The following is a 16,200-nucleotide window of genomic DNA, read 5'->3' on the forward strand; positions in this document are numbered from 1 at the left end:
AAGAAAGACCTCGGTGAAGCTGCTTACACATTGAGCATCAAGATCTATATAGATAGATCAAGACGATTGATAAGTTTTTTTTCAATGAGTACATACCTTGATAAGATTTTGAAGTAGTTCAAAATGGAACAGTCAAAGAAGGAGTTCTTGCCTGTGTTGCAAGGTGTGAAATTGAGTTAGACTCAAATCCCGACCACGGCAGAAAATAGAAAGAGAATGAAAAGTCATTCCCTATGCCTTAGTCATAGGTTCTATAAAAGTATGTCATGCTATGGACCAGGCCTATTGTATACTCTACCCTGGTTTGGCAAGGGAGTACAATAGTGATCTAGGAGTAGATCACTGGACATTGGTCAAAATTATCCTTAGTGGAATAAGGATATATTTCTTGATTATGGAGGTGACAAAAGGTTCGTCGTAAATGCTTACGTCGATGCAAGTTTTGGCACTGGTCCAGATGACTTTAAGTCTTAATCTGCATACATATTGAAAGTGGGAGCAATTAGCTAGAGTAGCTCCATGCGGAGTATTGTAGACATAGAATATTTGTAAAATACATACGGCTCTGAATGTGACAGACCCGTTAACTAAACTTCTCTCACAAGCAAAACATGATCATACCTTAGTACTCTCTTGGGTGTTAATCACATAGCAATGTGAACTAGATTATTGACTCTAGTAAACCCTTTTGGGTGTTGATCACATGACGATGTGAACTATGGGTATTAATCACATACAGATGTGAATATTGGTGTTAAATCACATGGCGATGTGAACTAGATTATTGACTCTAGTGCAAGTGGGAGACTGAAGAAAATATGCCCTAGAGGCAATAATAAAGTTATTATTTACTTCCTTATATCATGATAAATGTTTATTATTCATGCTAGAATTGTATTAACCAGAAACATAATACATGTGTGAATACATAGACAAACATAGTATCACTAGTATGCCTCTACTTGACTAGCTCGTTAATCAAAGATGGTTAAGTTTCCTAACCATAGACATGAGTTGTCATTTGATTAACGAGATCACATCATTAGGATAATGATGTGATTGACTTGACCCATTCCGTTAGCTTAGCACTTGATCGTTTAGTATGTTGCTATTGCTTTCTTCATGACTTATACATGTTCCTATGACTATGAGATTATGCAACTCCCGTTTACCGGAGGAACACTTTGTGTGCTACCAAACTTCACAACATAACTGGGTGATTATAAAGGAGCTCTACAGGTGTCTCCGAAGGTACATGTTGAGTTGGCGTATTTCAAGATTAGGAATTGTCACTCCGATTGTCGGAGAGGTATCTCTGGGCCCACTCGGTAATGCACATCACTATAAGCCTTGCAAGCAATGTGACTAATGAGTTAGTTGCGGGATGATGCATTATAGAACGAGTAAAGGGACTTGCCGGTAACGAGATTGAACTCGGTATTGGATACCGATGATCGAATCTCGGGCACGTAACATACCGATGACAAAGGGAACAACGTATGTTGTTATGCGGTCTGACCGATAAAGATCTTCGTAGAATATATGGGAGCCAATATGAGCATCCAGGTTCCGCTATTGGTTATTGACCGGAGATGTGTCTCGGTCATGTCTACATAGTTCTCGAACCCGTAGGGTCCGCACGCTTAAGGTTTCGATGATAGTTATATTATGAGTTTATGAGTTTTGATATACCGAAGGAGTTCGGAGTCCCGGATGAGATTGGGGACATGACGAGGAGTCTTGAAATGGTCGAGACGTAAAGATCGATATATTGGACGACTATATTCAGAGTTCGGAAAGGTTCTGAGTGATTCGGGTATTTTTCGGAGTACCGGAGAGTTACGGGAATTCGTCGGGGAGTATATGAGCCTTATTGGGCTTTAGGGGAAAAAGAGAGGAGAGGCTGGGCGCGCCCCCAAGGCCTAGTATGAATTGGACTAGGGGGAGGGGCTGCGCCCCCTCCTTCCTTCTCATCTCTTCCCCCTTTCCTTGACTCCTACACCTACTACTTGGAAGGGGGAATCCTACTCCCGGTGGGAGTAGGACTCCTCCTTGGCGCGCCCTCCTTGGCCGGCCGCCCCCTCCCCCTTGGCTTCTTTATATACGGGGGCAGGGGGGCACCTCTAGACACACAAATTGATCTTCGTGATCGTTCCTGAGCCGTGTGCGGTGCCCCCCTCCACCATATTCCACCTCGGTCATATCGTTGTGGTGCTTAGGCGAAGCCCTGCGTCGGTAGAACGTCATCACCGTCACCACGCCGTCGTGCTGACGGAACTCATCCCCGACACCCTGCTGGATCGGAGTCCGGGGATCGTCATCGAGCTGAACGTGTGCTGAACTCGGAGGTGCCGTACGTTCGGTACTTGGATCGGTCGGATCGTGAAGACGTACAACTACATCAACCACGTTGTCATAACGCTTCCGCTTTCGGTCTACGAGGGTACGTGGACAAGACTCTCCCCTCTCGTTGCTATGCATCACCATGATCTTGCGTGTGCGTAGGAATTTTTTTGAAATTACTATGTTCCCCAACAGTGGCATCCGAGCCTAGGTTTTATGCATTGATGTTATATGCACGAGTAGAAGACAAGTGAGTTGTGGGCGATACAAGTCATACTGCTTACCAGCATGTCATACTTTGGTTCAGTGGTATTGTTGGATGAAGCGGCCTGGACCGACATTACGCGTATGCTTACGCGAGACTGGTTTTACCGCCGTGCTTTGCACACAGGTGACTAGCGGGTGTCTGTTTCTCCAAATTTAGTTGAACCGAGTGTGGCTACGCCCGGTCCTTGCGAAGGTTAAAACAGCACTAACTTGACGAACTATCGTTGTGGTTTTGATGCTTAGGTAAGAACGGTTCTTGCTCAGCCCGTAGCAGCCACGTAAAATTTGCAACAACAAAGTAGAGATCGTCTAACTTTTTTTTGCAGGGCATGTTGTGATGTGATATGGTCAAGACGTGATGCTATATTTTATTGTATGAGATGATCATGTTTTGTAACCGAGTTATCGGCAACTGGCAGGAGCCATACGGTTGTCGCTTTATTGTATGAAATGCAACGCCCTGTAATTGCTTTACTTTATCACTAAGCGGTAGCGATAGTCGTAGAAGCAATAGATGGCGTAACGACAACGATGCTACGATGGAGATCAAGGTGTTGCGCCGGTGATGGCGGTGATCACGACGGTGCTTTGGAGTTGGAGATCACAAGCACAAGATGATGATGGCCATATCATATCACTTATATTGATTGCATGTGATGTTTATCCTTTATGCATATTATCTTGCTTTGATTGACGGTAGCATTTTAAGATGATCTCTCACTAAATTATCAAGAAGTGTTCTCCCAGAGTATGCACCGTTGCGAAAGTTCTTCGTGCTGAGACACCACGTGATGATCGGGTGTGATAGGCTCTACGTTCAAATACAACGGGTGCAAAACAGTTGCACACGCGGAATACTCAGGTTAATCTTGACGAGCCTAGCATATACAGATATGGCCTCGGAACACGAAGACCGAAAGGTCGAGCGTGAATCATATAGTAGATATGATCAACATAGTGATGTTCACCATTGAAAACTACTCCATCTCACGTGATGATCGGACATGGTTTAGTTGATTTGGATCACGTGATCACTTAGATGACTAGAGAGATGTCTATCTAAGTGGGAGTTCTTAAGTAATATGATTAATTGAACTTAAATTTATCATGAACTTAGTCCTGGTTGTATTTTGCAAATTATGTTGTAGATCAATAGCTTGCGTTGTTGCTTTCATATGTTTATTTTGATATGTTCCTAGAGAAAATTGTGTTGAAAGATGTTAGTAGCAATGATGCGGATTGGATCCATGATCTAAGGTTTATCCTCATTGCTGCACAGAAGAATTATGTCCTTAATGCACCGCTAGGTGACAGACCTATTGCAGGAGCAGATGCAGACGTTATGAACGTTTGGCTAGCTCAATATGATGACTACTTGATAGTTTAGTGCACCATGCTTAATGGCTTAGAATCGGGACCTCAAAGACGTTTTGAACATCATGGACCATATAAGATGTTCCAGGAGTTGAAGTTAATATTTCAAGCAAATACCCGAGTTGAGAGATATGAAGTCTCCAACAAGTTCTATGGCTAAAAGATGGAGGAGAATTGCTCAACTAGTGAGCAAGTGCTTAGATTGTCTGAGTACTACAATCGCTTGAATCAAGTGGGAGTTAATCATCTAGATAAGATAGTGATTGGAAGAGTTCTCTAGTCACCATCACCAAGTTACTAGAACTTCATGATGAACTATAATGCAAGGGATGACGAAAACGATTCCCGAGCTCTTCGTGATGCTGAAATCAACGAAGGTAAAAATCAAGAAAAGAGCATCAAATGTTGATGATTGACAAGACCACTAGTTTCAAGAAAAGGGCAAAGAGAAAGAAAGGGGAACTTCAAGTAGAATGACAAGCAAGTTGTCACTCCCACGAAGAAGCCCAAAGCTGAACCAAAGCCTGAAACTGAGTGCTTACACTGCAAAGGAAATGGTCACTGGAAGTGGAAATGCCCTGAATATTTGGTGGATAAGAAGGATGGCAAAGTGAACAAAGGTATATTTGATATACAGGTTATTGATGTGTGCCTTACTAGTGTTTATAGTAGCCCCTGAGTATTTGATACTTGTTCGATTGCTAAGATTAGTAACTTGAAACAGGAGTTACAGAATAAACAGAGACTAGTTGAAGGGGAAGTGACGATGAGTGCTGGAAGTAGTTCCAAGATTGATATAATCATCATCGCACACTCCCTATACTTTCGGGATTAGTGTTAAACCTAAATAAATGTTATTTGGCGTTTACGTTGAGCATGAATATGATTTGATCATGTTTATTGCAATACGGTTATTCATTTAAAGTTAGAGAATAATTGTTGTTCTGTTTACATGAATAAAACCTTCAAATGGTCATACACCCAATGAAAATAGTTTGTTGGATCTCGATCGTAGTGATACACATATTCATAATATTGATGCCAAAAGATGAGAGTTAATAATAATAGTGCAACTTATTTGTGGCACTGCCGTTTGGGTCATATCGGTGTAAAGCGCATGAAGAAACTCCATAAAGATGGGTTTTCGGAATCACTTGGTTATGAATCATTTGATGCTTGCGAACCGTGCCTTTTGGGCAAGATGACTAAAACTCCATTCTCTGGAACAATGGAACAAGCTACTGACTTATTGGAAATAATACATACTGATGTATGTGATCCAATGAGTGTTGCTGCTCGTGGAAAGTATCGTTATTTTCTGACCTTCACAAAATGATTTGAGCAAATATGGGTATATCTACTTGATGAAACATAAGTCTGAAATAATGGAAAGGTTCAAAGAATTTTAGAGTGAAGTGGAAAAATCATCGTAACAAGAAAATAAAGTTTCTGCGATCTGATCGCGGAGACGAATATTTGAGTTACGAGTTTGGTCTTCAATTAAAACAATGTGGAATAGTTTCACAGCTCATGCCACCTGGAACACCACAACGTTATGGTGTGTCCGAACGTCGTAACCGTACTTTATTGGATATGGTGCGATCTATGATGTCTCTTATTGATTTACCATTATCGTTTTGGGGTTATGCATTAGAGACAGCTGCATTCACGTTAAAAGGGCACCATCTAAATCCGTTTGAGACGACACCATATGAACTGTGGTTTAGCAAGAAACCCAAGTTGTCATTTCTTAAAGTTTGGGACTACGATGCTTATGTGAAAAAGTTTCATCCTGATAAGCTCAAACCCAAATCGGAGAAGTGCGTCTTCATAGAATACCCAAATAAAACTGTTGGGTACACCTTCTATCACAGATCCGAAGGCAAGATATTCGTTGCTAAAAATGGATCCTTTCTAGAGAAGGAGTTTCTCTCGAAAGAAGTGAGTGGGAGGAATGTAGAACTTGATGAGGTAACTGTACCTTCTCCCAAATTGGAAAATAGTTCATCACTGAAATCAGTTCCAGTGATTCCTACACCAATTAGTGAGGAAGCTAATGATGATGATCATGAAACTTCAGATCAAGTTACTACAGAACCTCGTAGGTCTTCCAAAGTACGGTCCGCACCAGAGTGGTACGGTAATCCTGTTCTGAAAGTCATGTTACTAGACCATGATAAACCTACGAACTATGAGGAAGCGATGATGAGCCCAGATTCCCCGAAATGGCTTGAGGCCATAAAAAATCTGAGATATGATCCATGTATGAGAACAAAGTATGGACTTTGATTGACTTGCTCGATGATCAGCAAGCCATGTTAAATAAATGGATCTTCAAGAGGAAGACGGACACTGATAGTAGTGTTACTATCTACTAAGCTCGACTTGTTGCAAAAGGTTTTCGACAAGTTCAAAGTGTTGAATACGATGAGATTTTCTCACTCGTATCGATGCTTAAGTTTGTCTGAATCATGTTAGCAATTGCCACATTTTATGAAATCTGGCAAATGGATGTCAAAACTGCATTCCTTAATGGATTTTTTTAAAGAAGAGTTATATATGATGCAACCAGAAGGTTCTGTTAATCCTAAAGTTGCTAACAAAATGTGCAAGCTCCAGCGATCCATCAATGGACTGGTGCAAGCATCTCCGAGTTGGAATATACGCTTTGATGAGTTGATCATAGCATATGGTTTTATACAGACTTTTGGAAAGGCATGTATTTACAAGAAAGTGAGTGGGAGCACTACAGTCTTTCTGATAAGTATATGTGAATGACATATTATTAATTGGAAATGATGTAGAATTTTCTGGAAAGCATAAATGAGTGTTTTAAAGGAGTTTTTCAAAGAAAGACCTCGGTGAAGCTGCTTACACATTGAGCATCAAGATCTATATAGATAGATCAAGACGATTGATAAGTTTTTTTTTCAATGAGTACATACCTTGATAAGATTATGAAGTAGTTCAAAATGGAACAGTCAAAGAAGGAGTTCTTTCCTGTGTTGGAAGGTGTGAAATTGAGTAAGACTCAAATCCCGACCACGGCAGAAAACAGAAAGAGAATGAAAAGTCATTCCCTACGCCTTACTCATAGGTTCTATAAAAGTATGTCATGCTATGGACCAGGCCTATTGTATACTCTGTCCTGGTTTGGCAAGGGAGTACAATAGTGATCTAGGAGTAGATCACTGGACATTGGTCAAAATTATCCTTAGTGGAATAAGAATATATTTCTCGATTATGGAGGTGACAAAAGGTTCGTCGTAAAGGGTTACGTCGATGCAAGTTTTGGCACTGGTCTAGATGACTTTAAGTCTTAATCTGGATACATATTGAAAGTGGGAGCAATTAGCTAGAGTAGCTCCGTGCAGAGTATTGTAGACATAGAATATTTGCAAAATACATATGGCTCTGAATGTGACAGACCCGTTAACTAAACTTCTCTCACAAGCAAAACATGATCATACCTAAGTACTCTCTTGGGTGTTAATCACATAGCGATGTGAACTATATTATTGACTCTAGTAAACCCTTTTGGGTGTTGATCACATGACGATGTGAACTATGGGTATTAATCACATACATATGTGAATATTGGTGTTAAATCACATGGCGATGTGAACTAGATTATTGACTCTAGTGCAAGTGGGAGACTGAAGGAAATATGCCCTAATAAAGTTATTACTTATTTCCTTATATCATGATAAATGTTTATTATTCATGCTAGAATTGTATTAACCGAAAACATAATACATGTATGAATACATAGACAAACATAGTATCACTAGTATGCCTCTACTTGACTAGCTCGTTAATCAAAGATGGTTAAGTTTCCTAACCATAAACATGAGTTGTCATTTGATTAACGGGATCACATCATTAGGAGAATGATGTGATTGACTTGGGGCCAGTTCTTTTGGGCAATTCTCCCAGAATTGACCCCCTCCCCAGCTTCTCCCGGAATTGCCACTCCATCTTTTTTTACAATTCCTAGCTAGTTAAGGTCTAATTAGCTAGGAATTGCAAAAAAAGATGGAGTGGCAATTCTGGGAGAAGCTGGGGAGGGGGTCAATTCTGGGAGAATTACCCAAAAGAACTGGCCCTTGAACCGTTCCGTTAGCTTAGCACTTGATCGTTTAGTATGTTGCTATTGCTTTCTTCATGACTTATACATGTTCCTATGACTATGAGATTATGCAACTCCCTTTACCGTAGGAACACTTTGTGTGCTACCAAACGTCACAACGTAACTGGGTGATTATAAAGGAGCTCTACAGGTGTCTCCGAAGGTACATGTTGAGTTGGCGTATTTCGAGATTAGGATTTGTCACTCCGATTGTCGGAGAGGTATCTCTGGGCCCACTCGGTAATGCACATCACTATAAGCCTTGCAAGCAATGTGACTAATGAGTTAGTTGCGGGATGATGCATTACAGAAGGAGTAAAGAGACTTGCCGGTAACGAGATTGAACTAGGTATTGGATACCGACGATCGAATCACGGGCAAGTAACATACCGATGACAAAGGGAACAACGTATGTTGTTATGCGGTCTGATCGATAAAGATCTTCGTAGAATATGTGGGAGCCAATATGAGCATCCAGGTTCCGCTATTGGTTATTGATCGGAGACGTGTCTCGGTCATGTCTACATAGTTCTCGAACCCGTATGGTCCGCACGCTTGAGGTTTCGATGACAGTTATAATATGAGTTTATGAGTTTTGATGTACCAAAGGAGTTTGGAGTCCCGGATGAGATCGAGGACATGACGAAGAGTCTCGAAATGGTCGAGACGTAAAGATCGATATATTGGACGACTATATTCGGAGTTCGGAAAGGTTCCGAGTGATTCGGGTATTTTTCGGAGTACCGGAGACTTATGGGAATTCGCCGGGGAGTATATGGGCCTTATTGGGCTTTAGGGGAAAGAGAGAGGAGAGGTTGGGCACCGCCCCAAGGCCTAGTCCAAATTGGACTAGGGGGAGGGGCTGCACCCGCTCCTTCCTTCTCTTTTCTTCCCCCTTTCCTTGACTCCTACTCCTACTACTTGGAAGGGGGGGGGGAATCCTACTCCCGGTGGGAGTAGGACTCCTCCTTGGCGCGCCCTCCTTGGCCGGCCGCCCCCTCCCCCTTGGCTCCTTTATATACGGGGGCAGGGGGCACCTCTAGACACACAAATTGATCTTCGTGATCGTTCCTTAGTCGTGTGCGGTGCCCCCATCCACCATATTCCACCTCGGTCATATCGTTGCAGTGCTTAGGCGAAGCCCTGCGGCGGTAGAACATCATCATCATCACCACGTCATCGTGCTGACGGAACTCATCCCCGACACCCTGCTGGATCGGAGTCCGGGGATCGTCATCGAGCTGAACGTGTGCTGAACTCGGAGGTATCGTACGTTCGGTACTTGGATCCGTCGGATCGTGAAGACGTACGACTACATCAACCGCGTTGTCATAACGCTTCCGCTTTCGGTCTACGAGGGTACGTGGACAACAATCTCCCCTCTCATTGCTATGCATCACCATGATCTTGCGTGTGCGTAGGAATTTTTTTGAAATTACTACGTTCCCCAACAGTTTTGACATCCATTTGCCAGATTTTATAAAATGTGGCAATTGCTAACATGATTCGGACAGACTTAAGCATCGCTATGGGTGAGAAAGTCTCATCGTAGTAAACCCCTTGAACTTGTCAAAAACCTTTTGCAACAAGACTAGCTTTGTAGATAGTAACACAACTATCAGCGTCCGTCTTCCTCTTGAAGATCCATTTAATTTCTATGGCTTGCTGATCATCCGGCAAGTCAACCAAAGTCCATACTTTGTTCTCATACATGGATCCTATCTCAGATTTTATAGCCTTAAGCCATTTCGCGGAATCTGGGCTCATCATCGCTTCCTCATAGTCCATAGGTTCGCCATGGTCAAGTAACATGACCTCCAAAATAGGATTACCATACCACTCTGGTGTGGATCTTACTTTGATTGACCTACGAGGTTCGGTAGTAACTTGATATGAAGCTTCATGATCATCATCATTAGCTTCCTCACTAATTGGTGTAGGAATCACTATAACTGATTTATGTGATGAACTACTTTCCAATTCGGGAGAAGGTACAATTACCTTATCAAGCTCTACTTTCCTCCCACTCACTTCTTTTGAGAGAAACTCCTTCTCTAGAAAGGATCCATCTTAGCAACGAATATCTTGCTTTCGGATCTGTGATGGAAGGTGTACCCAATAGTTTCCTTTGGGTATTCTATGAAGACGCACTTCTCCAATTTGGGTTCGAGCTTATCAGGTTGAAACTTTTTCACATAAGCATCGCAGTCCCAAACTTTAATAAACGACAACTTTGGTTTCTTGCCAAACCACAGTTCATAAGGCGTCGTCTCAACGGAATTTGATGGTGCCCTATTTAAAGTGAATGCAGTTGTCTCTAATGCATAACCCCAAAACGATAGTGGTAAATCGGTAAGATACATCATAGATCACACCATATCAAATAAAGTACGGTTATGACATTCGGACACACCATTACACTATGGTGTTCCATGTGGCGTGAGCTATGAAACTATTCCACATTGTTTTATTTGAAGGCCAAACTCGTAACTCAAATATTCTCCTCCATGATCAGACCGTAGAAATTTATTTTCTTGTTACGATGATTCTCCACTTCACTCTGAAATTCTTTGAACTTTTCAAATGTTTTAGACTTGTGTTTCATTAAGTAGATATACCCATATCTGCTCAAATCATCTATGAAGGTCAGAAAATAATGATACTTGCCACGAGCATCAACACTCATTGGATCGCATACATCGGTATGTATTATTTCCAATAAGTCAGTAGCTCATTCCATTGTTCCGGAGAACGGAGTTTTAGTCATCTTGCCCATAAGGCACGGTTCGCAAGCATCAAATGATTCATAATCAAGTGATTCCAGAAGTCCATTTTTATGGAGTTTCTTCATGCGTTTTACACCGATATGACCCAAACGGCAGTGCCACAAATATGTTGCACTATCATTCTCAACTTTGCATCTTTTGGCATCAATATTATGAATATGTGTATCACTATGATCGAGATCCAACAAACTATTTTTATTGGGTGTATGACCATTGAAGGTTTTATTCATGTAAACAGAACAACAATTATTCTCTGACTTTAAATGAATAATTGTATTGCAATAAACATGATCAAATCATATTCATGCTCAATGCAAACGCCAATAACATTTATTTAGGTTTAACACTAATCCCGAAAGTATAGGGAGTGTGCGATGATGATCATATCAATCTTGGAACCACTTCCAAAATACATCGTCACTTCACCCTTAACTAGTCTCTGTTTATTCTGTAACTCCTGTTTCGAGTTACTAATTTTTAGCAATCGAACAAGTATCAAATACTCAGGGGCTACTATAAACACTAGTAAGGTACACATCAATAACCTGTATATCAAATATACCCTTGTTCACTTTGCCATCCTTCTTATCCACCAAATATTCAGGACATTTCCGCTTCCAGTGACCGTTTCCTTTGCAGTGTAAGCACTCAGTTTCAGGCTTTGGTCCAGCTTTGGGCTTCTTCGTGGGAGTGACAACTTGCTTGTCATTCTACTTGAAGTTCCCTTTCTTTCCCTTTGCCCTTTTCTTGAAACTAGTGGTCTTGTCAATCATCAACACTTGATGCTCTTTCTTAATTTCTACCTTCGTCGATTTCAACATCGCGAAGAGCTCGGGAATCGTTTTCGTCATCCCTTGCATATTATAGTTCATCATGAAGTTCTAGAAACTTGGTGATGTGATGCGGAGCATCCCTACGTCATCCCCATGGACTCTACTTCAACTTGTCAAGCACCTCGAGGACCAATGGCAAGAGCGCGTGCACGCACCATCGAGACCGAGGTGAACTCTTTCCTCTTCGAGTTCCACTCAAATTCATTCGAGAGTTGGGTCCTACCTCAAACGGAGGTGTTGTGCATGATTAGGTTTCAAGGTGTTGATGATGGAGAGGCTAGCATGAAGACCCAAGCACCTACGGTCGAGGAGAAGAGGAGAGAAGCGATAAGAGAGAAGAAGGAGAGGCTCTGGACACCCCGGGTGCCCGGGCACTTTGGCCCCGGAGGCCCGGCCCCTCCATGGCGCTGCTCCCTGCCGACCCTGGGTGCCCGGCCTGCAGCCCCGGGTGCCCGGACTCACTTGGCCAGCCACGGCCCAGGCCACCCCCAGGTGCCCGGGCTTGAGGCCCTGGGTGCCCGGCCCTCCCTCCAGTGCCACAGGCCGCCGGCCCGGGTGCCCGGCCCTTCCCTGGGCTGCTCCCAGCTCACCTCGGGTGCTCGGCCTACACCGCGCCAGCCACCAGCCCTGCCCCAGGTGCCCGGCCAGTTTGACCCCGGGTGCCCACACCACCTCGAGGGCCTGTGTGCCTCTTTGGGTTTTTACCCTTGTATCCCCCCTCCTCCTCTTATTTGGTCCCTAGACTATAAGTACCTCCCACCTAGCTCATTTAGGGGATAGCTAAGAATAGACACAAATCATAGAGCTTAGCTCATGTACCTCCCCTTGTGGGATTCCTCTTGAGAGAGAAGACTCCATTGGAGTACAAGACCTCCATTGGAGAAGATCCCTAGGGATTCAAGCCCCCCTTGAGGGAAGGATCTACCTAGATCATCAATCCCTCATCTCCTTCATAGGATTTGGGATGAACTCTACCATGTATCGTGTTTCCCTTTGAATGTTCATGTACCTTGTGGATCTTGTGTGTTTGTTGGTCTAGTGGATGTGTGATTGGACTTGTTCTTGAGTGTTCCTCTGGTTTTCTCTCTTGTGTTCATCTTGTTCTTGGGGATTCACCCTCCAATTCATGAAAGATCTTTACCTAGGGTTTCACCCTACAACATGATGGTGACTAGAGAACTCTGTCAATTACTATCTTATCTGGAAGATTAACTCCCACTTGATTCAAGTGATTGTAGTACCCAGACAATCTGAGCACATGCTCACTGCTTGAGCTATTCTCCTCCATCTTTTAGCTATAGAACTTGTTGAAGACTTCATATCTCTCAACTCGGGTATTTTCTTGAAATATTAACTTCAACTCCTGGAACATCTCATATGGTCCATGACGTTCAAAAACGTCTTTGAAGTCCCGATTCTAAGCCGTTAAGCATGGTGCACAAAACTATCAAGTAGTCATCATATTGAGCTAGCCAAACGTTCATAACGTCTGCATCTGCTCCTGCAATAGGTTCATCACCTAGCAGTGCATCAAGGAAATAATTCTTCTGTGCAGCAATGAGGACAATCCTCAGATCACGGATCCAATCCGCATCATTGCTACTAACATCTTTCAACACAGCTTTATCTAGGAACATATCAAAATAAACATATGAAAGCAACAACGCGATCTATTATTTACAACATAATTTGCAAAATACTACCAGGACTAAGTTCATGATACATTTAAGTTCAATTAATCATATTACTTAAGAACTCCCACTTAGATAGACATCTCTCTAATCATCTAAGTGATCACGTGATCCAAATCAACTAAACCATAACCGATCATCACGTGAAATGGAGTAGTTTTCAATTGTGAACATCACTATGTTGATCATATCTACTATATGATTCACGCTCGACCTTTCGGTCTCAGTGTTCCGAGACCATATCTGCATATGCTAGGCTCGTCAAGTTTAACCTGAGTATTCTGCGTGTGCAAAACTGGCTTGCACCCGTTGTAGATGGACGTAGAGCTTATCACACCCGATCATCACGTGGTGTCTGGGCACGACGAACTTTGGCAACGGTGCATACTCAGGGAGAACACTTTATCTTGAAATTTAGTGAGAGATCATCTTATAATGCTACCGTCAATCAAAGCAAGATAAGATGCATAAAAGATAAACATCACATGCAATCAATATAAGTGATATGATATGGCTATCATCATCTTGTGCTTGTGATCTCCATCTCCGAAGCACCGTCATGATCACCATCGTCACCGGCGCGACACCTTGATCTCCATCGTAGCATCGTTGTCATCTCGCCAACTATTGCTTCCACGACTATCGCTACCGCTTAGTGATAAAATAAAGCAATTATAGGGCGATTGCATTGCATACAATAAAGCGACAACCATATGGCTCCTGCCACTTGCCGATAACTCGGTTACAAAACATGATCATCTCATACAATAAAATATAGCATCATGCCTTGACCATATCACATCACAACATGCCCTGCAAAAACAAGTTAGACGTCCTCTACTTTGTTGTTGCAAGTTTTATGTGGCTGCTACAGGCTGAGCAAGAACCGTTCTTACCTACGCATCAAAACCATAAGGATAGTTCGTCAAATTAGTGTTGTTTTAACCTTCTCAAGTACCGGGCTTACCCACACTTGGTTCAACTAAAGTTGGAGAAACTGACACCAGCCAGCCACCTGTGTGCAAAGCACGTCGATAGAACCAGTCTCGCGTAAGCGTACGCGTAATGTCAGTCCGGTCCGCTTCATCCAACAATACCGTCGAACCAAAGTATGACATGCTGGTAAGCAGTATGACTTGTATCGCCCACAACTCACTTGTGTTCTACTTGTGCATATAACGTCTACGCATAAAACCTGGCTCGGATGCCACTGTTGGGGAACGTAGTAATTTCAAAAACTTTCCTACGCACACGCAAGATCATGGTGATGCATAGCAACGAGAGGGGAGAGTGTTGTCCATGTACCCTCGTAGACCGAAAGCGGAAGCGTTAGCACAACGCGGTTGATGTAGTCGTACGTCTTCACGATCCAACCGATCAAGTACCGAACGCACGACACCTCCGAGTTCAGCACACGTTCAGCTCGATGACGTCCCTCGAACTCCGATCCAGCCGAGCTTTGAGGGAGAGTTCCATCAGAACGACGGCGTGGTGATGATGATGATGTTCTACCGACGCAGGGCTTCGCCTAAGCACCGCTACGATATTATCGAGGTAGACTATGGTGGAGGGGGGGCACCGCACACGGCTAAGAGATCTCAAGGATCAATTGTTGTCTCTATGGGGTGCCCCCTCCCCCGTATATAAAGGAGTGGAGGAGGGGGGTGGCCAAGAGGAGGAGGCGCTCCCAAGGGGGGAGTCCTACTCCCACCAGGAGTAGGACTCCTCCTTTTCCTATTTGGAGAAGGAAAGGGAAGGAAGAGAAAGGAGTGAGGAAGGAAAGGGGGGCCGACCCCCCTCCCAATTCGGATTGGGATTGGGGGGGGCGCCCCCTCCCTTGCTCCTTTCCCCTCCTTTACACTAAAGCCCATTAAGGCCCATATACCTCCCGGGGGGGGGGGGGGTCCGATAACCTCCCGGAGCTCCGGTATTGTCCCAATCTCACCTGGAACCATTCCGGTGTCCAAATATAGTCGTCCAATATATCGATATTTATGTCTCGACCATTTCAAGACTCCTCGTCATGTCCATGATCACATCCGGGACTCCGAACTACCTTTGGTACATCAAAACACATAAACTCATAATATAACCGTCATCTAACTTTAAGCGTGCGGACCCTACGGGTTCAAGAACTATGTAGACATGACCGAGACACGTCTCTTGTCAATAACCAATAACGGAACCTGGATGCTCATATTGGCTCCCACATATTCTACGAAGATCTTTATCAGTCAAACTGCATAACAACATATGTTGTTCCCTTTGTCATCGGTATGTTACTTGCCCGAGATTCGATCATCGGTATCTCAATACCTAGTTCATTCTCCTTACCGGCAAGTCTCTTTACTCGTTACGTAATGCATCATCCCGTAACTAACTCATTAGCTACATTTCTTGGAAGGCTCATAGTGATGTGCATTACCGAGAGGGCCTAGAGATACCTCTCCGACAATCGGAGTGACAAATCCTAATCTCAAAATACGTCAACTCAACAAGTACCTTCGGAGACACCTGTAGAGCACCTTTATAATCACCCAGTTACGTTGTGATGTTTGGTAGCACACAAAGTGTTCCTACGGTAAACGGGAGTTGCATAATCTCATAGTCATAGGAACATGTATAAGTCATGAAGAAAGCAATAGCAACATACTAAACGATCAAGTGCTAAGCTAACGGAATGGGTCAAGTCAATCACATCATTCTCCTAATGATGTGATCACGTTAATCAAATGACAACTCATGTCTATGGTTAGGAAACATAACCATCTTTGATT

Source organism: Triticum aestivum, chromosome 5B (genome assembly GCF_018294505.1).
Source record: "Triticum aestivum cultivar Chinese Spring chromosome 5B, IWGSC CS RefSeq v2.1, whole genome shotgun sequence".
NCBI classification, from domain to species: Eukaryota; Viridiplantae; Streptophyta; class Magnoliopsida; order Poales; family Poaceae; genus Triticum; species Triticum aestivum.